This window comes from Marmota flaviventris, chromosome 3 (genome assembly GCF_047511675.1).
Source record: "Marmota flaviventris isolate mMarFla1 chromosome 3, mMarFla1.hap1, whole genome shotgun sequence".
In the NCBI taxonomy this organism is placed as follows: Eukaryota; Metazoa; Chordata; class Mammalia; order Rodentia; family Sciuridae; genus Marmota; species Marmota flaviventris.
The window spans coordinates 168,081,416-168,089,686 of NC_092500.1; positions in this window are offsets into that span (position 1 = coordinate 168,081,416).

The window sequence follows — 8,271 nt, forward strand, 5'->3', positions numbered from 1 at the left end:
TGGCTTCTCCATCTGCTCTTTCCAGTTGCGGAGGGGAGTGTATCCATGTGGACTAGGGCAGGTCCTCGTGTTGCAGATTTATGTGTTGGCTTGTTGTCTCAGACTGCCTGAGCAGATCTGGGATCTGAAATCTGTTATCTATCCCTCCTAGTTCCCTGTCATCTGCTGATTTAATAAACACGCCATCGTCGTCCTCATCTAAGTCCCAGCAAATGTTTAGCAGAAGAGGCCAAGGACTGATAGTTCTATGGCACGAGAGAAAACCCTCCCTCAGGTTGACAGTCACCTATTAATCATGACTCTGAGGTTAGCCATCCAAGCACTTGTTAGCCATCTGAGGATGTCACCACTTAGCTCACTTTTCTAAATTTTGTGCAGAAGAATCTAATGTGGGACTCTCAGATGACTTGCTGATACGTAGTTTATTGCATGTCTTATAATTCTCTGTGCCAAAATCAGAACGGAGGTTAGACTGGTGTGAATTTATTATCTTAGGGAACCCATCTGGACTCTTGGTGAAGATGGCGTCCTTTTAAACTATGTCTACAAAGCTTTCCCATAAAGCCCCCTTAGACATTGGTCAAGAGATCATCATTCATCTCGCCGATCTTTCATTTATAGAATGTTTTTCTCCCCTTTCTTGGAAATTGGGAAATGTTTAATTAATCCTCCTCAGCCCACTGAGGCCTCTTCTCTCTCGTTGTTGGGAAAGCCTCCACAGCGGTTCAGGCTTTGTCGTTTCTAAAGACCCTCATGGTATGATTTGTTTAGACCTGGAGACTTGACCTCATTGAGAGTCATGGAAATTAATTTAGGCTTTTCTCTTAGGACGTTTGTGTTATCTTTTCTAGCATGAAGCCCCATCAGTCTCCTTAAGATAAGAGAGGAGGAGGAAAATAAACTGGAACCAACTAGCTCCACTTCCATGGTCAATTAATATTCAACCTTGGCCCTCGGCACTTCTTTATGGTTGCCCTTGGTCTGCTTTTAAAAGCCATCCCTCTTTAAAAAAAGAAAAGAAAGGAAAAGGCTGGGGATGCAGCTCAGTGCTAGAGTGGCCTGGGATTCAATCCTCAGTGCCAGAAAACAAAAACAAAAGAAAAAGACAAAAATCATGGTTATCATTGGTGCTTTTCTGGACTAAAACCCAGAAAATTTCTTATGCAGTTTTTACAGGTATCTGATATGATGTGAGTTTTTACTTTCTTTTAATGTCTGGAATTGTTGGAATTTATTCCAGAACCACCTCATCACCGGGAGACATAGCTCTATTTAGCTCCTGATTTTGGAAAGCGGAATGTGCCACCCTCTGTGGAGAAGAAAGAGCCCTCCTGCAACTTGCTCAGGCCGCGGTGAGTGGGCCTCCATTCTTTAACAGAATCACATAAGCCCAGCAGCCACTCCGCTGCCCAACACAGTCCTGGAGGGCACTCTGTGTCAGGAAGGCCTGAAACTGTCTAAGGAGGAAACCCTTCCTTTCTCCTGTTTTTGGCATTTTTCTTCTTAAAATCCCGACATTCAGGATTTGCGAGCCCTTAACCTCCTTGTCTTCCTCTTCACCTCACCCCCTCTCTCCTGCCTCAGAGCCTCGTGTTCTTTGGTAGGAGTTTCTCCTGTTCTCTGTGCGCACTGCCCTGGTGATAGCCATCAGCTGCATGTGGCCATTTAAATTTAAACAATTAATATAGAATAGAATGAAAGATCCAGGTCCTCAGGCCCGCTAGTGGCCTTTCAAGTGCTCAGTGGCCCCGTGGTTAGGGGCTCCCATGGGGACATGGCGGATACTGAGCATTTGCATTGGTGTGGCGAGTTCTGTGGGATGGCACTGGTCTAGATGGTCCCCAAGTCCCTGAAGCTCCTCTGCAGGAGGAAGGATGGACTCGTTTGGCATAGAGTTGGCCCTTTCTGACAGTCCTGGCAGGCCGTTGTCTTTTGTGCCTCTGACACTTGTCCCTTTGGCTTCATTGCTGAGGGTTCCTGAGGCTGTCAGTTTTATTTATTTTTTTCATTTTTTTTATTGTTGGCTGTTCAAAACATTACAAATTTCTTGATATGTCATATTTCACACTTTGATTCAAGTGGGTTATGAACTCCCATTTTTACCCCATATACAGATTGCAGAATTACATCAGTTACACATCCATTGATTTACATATTGCCATACTAGTGACTGTCGTGTTCTGCTGCCTTTCCTATCCTCTACTATCCCCCCTCCCCTCCCCTCCCCTCTTCTCTCTCTACCCCCTCTACTGTCATTCATTTCTCCCCCTTGTATTATTTTTCCCTTTCCCCTCACTTCCTCTTGTATGTACTTTTGTATAACCCTGAGGGTCTCCTTCCATTTCCATGCAATTTCCCCTTCTCTCTCCCTTTCCCTCCCACCTCTCATCCCTGTTTAATGTTAATCTTCTTCTCCTGCTCTTCGTCCCAACTCTGTTCTTAGTTACTCTCCTTATATCAAAGAAGACATTTGGCATTTGTTTTTTAGGGATTGGCTAGCTTCACTTAGCATAATCTGCTCTAATGCCATCCATTTCCCTGCAAATTCTATGATTTTGTCATTTTTTAATGCAGAGTAATACTCCATTGTGTATAAATGCCACATTTTTTTTTATCCATTCGTCTATTGAAGGGCATCTAGGTTGGTTCCACAGTCTTGCTATTGTGAATTGTGCTGCTATGAACATCGATGTAGCAGTGTCCCTGTAGCATGCTCTTTTTAGGTCTTTAGGGAATAGACCGAGAAGGGGAATAGCTGGGTCAAATGGTGGTTCCATTCCCAGCTTTCCAAGAAATCTCCATACTGCTTTCCAAATTGGCTGCACCAATTTGCAGTCCCACCAGCAATGTACAAGTGTACCCTTTTCCCCACATCCTCGCCAGCACTTGTTGTTGTTTGACTTCCTAATGGCTGCCAATCTTACTGGAGTGAGATGGTATCTTAGGGTGGTTTTGATTTGCATTTCTCTGACAGCTAGAGATGGTGAGCATTTTTTCATGTACTTGTTGATTGACTGTATGTCCTCCTCTGAGAAGTGTCTGTTCAGATCCTTGGCCCATTTGTTGATTGGGTTGTTTGTTTTCTTATTGTCTAATTTTTTGAGTTCTTTGTATACTCTGGATATTAGGGCTCTATCTGAAGTGTGAGGAGTAAAGATTTGTTCCCAGGGTGTAGGCTCCCTATTTACCTCTCTTATTGTTTCTTTTGCTGAGAAAAAACTTTTTAGTTTGAGTAAGTCCCATTTGTTGATTCTAGTTATTAACTTTTGTGCTATGGGTGTCCTATTGAGGAATTTGGAGCCCGACCCCACCGTATGTAGATCGTAGCCAACTTTTTCTTCTATCAGACGGCGTGTCTCTGATTTGATATCAAGCTCCTTGATCCATTTTGAATTAACTTTTGTGCATGGTGAGAGAAAGGGATTCAGTTTCATTTTGTTGCATATGGATTTCCAGTTTTCCCAGCACCATTTGTTGAAGATGCTATCCTTCCTCCATTGCATGCTTTTAGCCCCTTTATCAAATATAAGATAATTGTAGTTTTGTGGATTGGTTTCTGTGTCCTCTATTCTGTACCATTGGTCCACCCGCCTGTTTTGGTACCAGTACCATGCTGTTTTTGTTACTATTGCTCTGTAGTATAGTTTGAAGTCTGGTATCGCTATACCGCCTGATTCACACTTCCTGCTTAGCATTGTTTTTGCTATTCTGGGTCTTTCATTTTTCCATATGAATTTCATGATTGCTTTCTCTATTTCTACAAGAAATGCCGTTGGGATTTTGATTGGCATTGCATTAAACCTATAGAGAACTTTTGGTAATATCGCCATTTTGATGATGTTAGTTCTGCCTATCCATGAACAGGGTATATTTTTCCATCTTCTAAGATCTTCTTCTATTTCTCTCTTTAGGGTTCTGTAGTTTTCATTGTATAAGTCTTTCACCTCTTTTGTTAGGTTGATTCCCAAGTATTTTATTTTTTTTTGAAGATATTGTGAATGGAGTGGTTGTCCTCATTTCCATTTCAGAGGATTTGTCGCTGATATACAGGAATGCCTTTGATTTATGCGTGTTGATTTTATATCCTGCCACTTTGCTGAATTCATTTATTAGCTCTAATAGTTTCTTTGTAGACCCTTTTGGGTCTGCTAGGTATAGAATCATGTCACCTGCAAATAGTGATAATTTAAGTTCTTCTTTTCCTATTTTTATGCCTTTAATTTCTTTCGTCTGTCTAATTGCTCTGGCCAGTGTTTCGAGAACTATGTTGAACAGAAGTGGAGAGAGAGGGCATCCCTGTCTTGTTCCAGATTTTAGAGGGAATGCCTTCAGTTTTTCTCCATTCAGAATGATGCTAGCCTGAGGCTTAGCATAGATTGCTTTTACAATATTGAGGTATGTTCCTGTTATCCCTAGTTTTTCTAGAGTTTTGAACATAAAGGGATGCTGTACTTTGTCGAATGCTTTTTCCGCATCTATCGAGATGATCATATGGTTCTTATTTTTAAGTCTATTGATGTGGTGAATAACATTTATTGATTTCCGTATATTGAACCAGCCTTGCATCCCAGGGATGAATCCTACTTGATCATGGTGCACAATTTTTTTGATATGTTTTTGTATCCGATTCGCCAGAATTTTATTGAGGATTTTTGCATCTAGGTTCATTTGAGATATTGGTCTGTAGTTTTCTTTCTTTGAAGTGTCTTTGTCTGGTTTAGGTATCAGGGTGATGTTGGCCTCGTAGAATGAATTTGGAAGTTCTCCCTCTTTTTCTATTTCCTGAAGTAGCTTGAAAAGTATTGGTATTATTTCCTCTTTAAAGGTTTTGTAAAACTCTGCTGTATACACATCCGGTCCTGGGCTTTTCTTAGTTGGTAGTCTTTTGATGGTTTCTTCTATTTCCTCAATTGATATTGGTCTGTTTAGGTTGTCTATATCCTCCTGACTCAATCTGGGCAGATCATATGACTTAAGAAATTTATCTATGCCTTCACTATCTTCTAATTTATTGGAGTATAAGGATTCAAAATAGTTTTTGATTATCTTCTGTATTTCTGAAGTGTCTGTTGTGATATTGCCTTTTTCATCCCGTATGCTAGTAATTTGAGTTCTCTCTCTTCTTCTCTTCGCTAGCATCGCTAAGGGTCTGTCGATTTTGTTTATTTTTTCAAAGAACCAACTTTCAGTTTTGTCAATTTTTTCAATTGTTTCTTTTGTTTCGATTTCATTAATTTCAGCTCTGATTTTAATTATTTCTTGCCTTCTACTTCTTTTGCTGTTGTTTTGCTCTTCTTTTTCTAGGATTTTGAGATGAAATATGAGATCATTTATTTGTTGGTTTTTTCTTTTTTTAAGGAATGAACTCCAAGCAATGAATTTTCCTCTTAGAACTGCTTTCAATGTGTCCCATAGATTCCGATATGTTGTGTCTGTGTTTTCATTTATCTCTAAGAATTTTTTAATTTCCTCCTTGATGTCTTCCATAACCCATTGATCATTCAGTAACTATTGTTCATTCTCCAAGTGATGCATGCTTTTTCCTTCCTTCTTTTATCGTTGATTTTCAGTTTCCTTCCATTATGATCAGATAAGATGCATGGTATTATCTCTACTCCTTTATATTGTCTAAGAGTTTCCCTGTGACATAATATATGATCTATTTTTGAGAAGGATCCATGTGCTGCTGAGAAAAAAGTGTAACTGCTTGATGTTGGGTGGTATATTCTATATATGTCAATTAAGTCTAGGTTATTAATTGTGTTATTGAGTTCTATAGTTTCCTTATTCAACTTTTGTTTGGAAGATCTGTCCAGTGGCGAGAGAGGTGTGTTGAAGTCTCCCATGATTATTGTATGGTGGTCTATTAGACTCTTGAACATGAGAAGAGTTTGTTTGATGAACATAGCTGCACCATTGTTTGGGGCATATATATTTATGATTGTTATGTCTTGTTGGTGTATGGTTCCCTTAAGCAGTATGTAGTGTCCCTCTTTATCCCTTTTGATTAACTTTGGCTTGAAATCTATTTTATTTGATATGAGTATGGACACTCCTGCTTGTTTCCGAAGTCCATATGAGTGATATGATTTTTCCCAACCTTTCACCTTCAGCCTATGTATGTCTTTTCCTATCAAATGCGTCTCCTGTAGGCAGCATATTGTTGGGTCTTGTTTTGTGATCCATTCTACTAGCCTGTGTCTCTTGATTGGTGAGTTTAAGCCATTAACATTTAGGGTTATTATTGAGATATGGGTTGTTCTTCCAGCCATATTTGTTTATTTCTGTTACTAAACATGGTTTGTTTTCCTCTTTGATTATTTTCGCCCCCTTTACTGTCCTACCTCCCACTGTTGGTTTTCATTGTTATTTTCCATTTCCTCTTCCTGTAATGTTTTGCCGAGGATGTTTTGAAGAGATGGTTTTCTAGCTGCAAATTCTTTTAACTTTTGTTTATCGTGGAAGGTTTTAATTTCATCTTCCATCCTGAAGCTTAATTTCGCTGGATACACAATTCTTGGTTGGAACCCATTTTCTTTCAGTGTTTGAAATATGTTATTCCAGGATCTTCTAGCTTTCAGAGTCTGTGTTGAAAGATCAGCTGTTATCCTGATTGGCTTACCCCTAAATGTAATCTGCTTCCTTTCTCTTGTAGCTTTTAAAATTCTCTCCTTATTCTGTATGTTGGGCATCTTCATTATAATGTGTCTAGGTGTGGATCTCTTATGATTTTGCACATTCGGCGTCCTGTAGGCTTCTAGGATTTGGGATTCTGTCTCATTCTTCAAGTCTGGGAAGTTTTCTCGTATTATTTCATTGAATAGATTGCTCATTCCTTTGGTTTGGAGTTCTGTACCTTCCTGTATCCCAATGACTCTTAAGTTTGGTCTCTTAATGTTTATCCCATATTTCTTGGATGTTCTGCTCATGGTTTCTTAACAGTCTTGCTGAGCTGTCTATGTTCTTTTCCAGTTGAAATACTTTGTCTTCATTGTCTGATGTTCTATCTTCTAAGTGTTCTACTCTGCTGGTAGTATTCTCCATTGAGTTTTTAAGTTGGTTTATTGCTTCCTGCATTTCTAGGATTTCTGTTTGTTTGTTTTTTATAACCTCTATCTCCCTGTATAGTTGATCCTTTGCTTCCTGGATTTGTTTGTGTAATTCATTGTCGAAGTGATCTTTCATTGTCTGATTTTGCTGTCTAATGTCTTCCTTGATACTCCAGATCATCTGAAGCATGTATATCCTGAATTCTTTATCTGACATTCCATCTGCTGCAGCTGTTACCTCTTCTAAAGTTGAGTTGACCTGCATTGCTTGTGGTCCTTTCTTTCCTTGTCTTTTCATACTGCTTGCGTTTCTTCCTGCTTGGTGAAACTGTTGTGTTTTTGAAATGTTTTTTTCCCCTATATATTTATATTGCTCTTGTATAGTTGAAAAGTCTCCCTTGCAGGGTCAGGCGGCGGTCTGCCTACCTTGCAGGCCCGGGCGGCGGCTCTGCTCTCTCCTTACTCCAATTGGAGTGTCGTGACTACCACGCCGGCAGGTCACTGGGCCTGTTCCGGGCACGGGCGGCGGCTCTGTTCTGCCCCTACTCCAATTGGGGTGACGAGTGTACCACGCCGGCAGGCCACCGGGCCTGATCCGCCGGTTGGTTGCAGGTCTGCCTACCCTGCAGGCGCTGGCGGTGGCTCTGCTCTGCCCCCGCCTCCAATTGGTGTGACTTGTCTACCACACCCGCGGTCCGCTGGGCCTGTTCCGGGCGCGGGCGAAGGCTCTGTTCTGTTCCTACACCAATTGGGGTGACGTGCCTACCACCCCGGCCGGCCGCTGGGTCTGTTCCACCGGTCGGTCGCAGGTCTGCCTACCTTGCGGGCATGGGCGGCGGCTCTGCTCTGCCCCTACTCCAAATGGGGTGACGTGTCTCTCGCACTGGCAGGCCACTGGGCCTGTCCCGCTGGTCGGTCGCAGGTCTGCCCACCTTTTGGGCACGGGTGGCGGCTCTGCTCTGCTCCTACTCCAATTGGGGTGTCGTGACTACCACGCCGGCAGGTCGCTGGGACTGTTTCTGGCACGGGCGGCGACTCTGCTCTGCCCCTACTCCAATTGGGGTGACATGTGTACCACGCCGGCAGGCTCCTGGGCCTGATCCGCCGGTCTGTCGCAGGTCTGCCTACCTTGCAGGCGCGGGCGGCGGCTCTGCCCTGCCCCTCCTACCACGCCTGCGGACCGCTGGGCCTGATCTGCAGGTTGGTCGCAGGTGAGGCTGTC